Source organism: Bos taurus, chromosome 13 (assembly GCF_002263795.3).
Source record: "Bos taurus isolate L1 Dominette 01449 registration number 42190680 breed Hereford chromosome 13, ARS-UCD2.0, whole genome shotgun sequence".
Classification (NCBI taxonomy): Eukaryota; Metazoa; Chordata; class Mammalia; order Artiodactyla; family Bovidae; genus Bos; species Bos taurus.
In genome coordinates this window covers 60743854-60745592 of record NC_037340.1, presented here as the reverse complement: position 1 = coordinate 60745592, position 1739 = coordinate 60743854, and positions in this window count along the sequence as shown.

The following is a 1739-nucleotide window of genomic DNA, read 5'->3' as shown; positions in this document are numbered from 1 at the left end:
CTTCTCGTGTTGTGGAGCACGGGGCTCTAGGCATGTGGGCTTCAGTAGTTGCGGCTCACTGGCTTAGTCTCCCCCCAGCATATGGGATCTTCCCAGACCAGGGATCGAACCTGTGTCCACTGCACTGGCAGGAGGATTCTTAACCACTAGACCACCAGGGAAGCCTGCACTTGTCTTAATTGGCTCCCATGACACCTGGTGGCTCAGCTCTCTCCAGCCCGGCTGAGGTCCTGACAGTGCACTGATTAAGAGTGAACTGCCTCTACCACTTTCAGCCTGGTGACTCTTGAAAAAGTCACTAAACAGCTGTATGCTTTGGGTTCTTCCTCCGTAAAAATGAAAATGCTCACAATACCCACCTCCTAGGGTTGTTCCTGTGAGGATTTGATGAGCTGACAGATGTATGAAGTTCCAGCTAAGCATTTGCTATGATGATGTTCAACACTGTCCATTTCTGTTTGGAGATCCATATGCTTCTGGGGGTGCCTGTTGGCTTAGCCTGGGTCATGTGCCCCGCCCGTCCACGCCCGCCCCTGCTCCAGGGGTCTAGACTAAACTAGCAGGTGTTCACCTCCTAGGCTGATTCCCAGTAGGCTTGTGATTTGATCCTGTCATAGTGAATCTTAAAAGACATTGGCTGAAAATTCTGGGATACAGACAACACTCTCTCTTTCTAGCAGGACATGAACAAAGAATCATAACACCCTAGGAGATGCTGACAGCCATTCTGGGACCACAGGGAGTGCCGACCTCAGCAAGGGGAAACACGTGGAAAACAAAGGAAAAAAAGGGAAACCAGGTCCTTGGTGTCATCACTTGATTTCTGGTTAAAGCCTCACCTCATCTAGAAATATGTACCTGAGCCCTTTACTGGTTAGGCCAATTTGACTTGGGTGTTCTGTCACCTGTAACCCAAAGTCTCCCAACACACAGAGTGGATCTGTGAGTCGTCAGAGGCTCTTGGGAGTAGGGGGTAGACTAGGTCCCCAGGGAAGCCAACTCTGAGACAGAGCATAGGGTACAAGCTTTGATTACTGAGTGTCCTGAGGATCAGCTGAAGGAAAGAAGAGAGGGCTAGGCAGGGCTGGGAAGACAAGGAAGTTGAGCTACAGCGCAGACCCAGGGGCAGTTTCCGCCAACCCTCCAGGGAGCTGTGGAGCCAGAGGAGCCTTTGGTGTTTGCACATTAAGCATCATCAGAGGTGGGAAGGGGCCAGGGCTCTTGGCACCTCACACAAACCCCTATGGGACTGACAGCTGGAGGATGCCTGCCAATGCCCCTCCCAGTAACCCGAGCAACAAGCCCTTGCTTGAAGGGGGTCCAGGCATCACCCCTCTAAGTCCACCTTGGAAGCCTATGTGGTGGGGAATGGTGCCTGACCAGGCACCCAAGGGTGAGTTGGTGTTCATGTCCACGTACAGTGAGAATACAGGCGGTAGACAGACAGACGACTGGACTGTAAGAGAGATGGACAAGCAGCAGTGAAGGTTCAGCAAGTTCCCAGGGGTCTCAAACTCCAGGCATCCCCCCTCCACCCGGGCACTGGTCTCAAAAGATCTGGGCACAAATCAGGGGGAAAACTGGGCTCCCACTGCACCAGGGAGGGGGCGGCTGGAGCCACAGAACCATGGAGACTCAGGCAGGGGTCCCTCCAGCACTTGTTGAGAAGTTCTGAGCCCCAGATGCAGGCAGCAGTTATCCACCTCTTATCTTAAGACAAAATCTATTCCTACCATGCC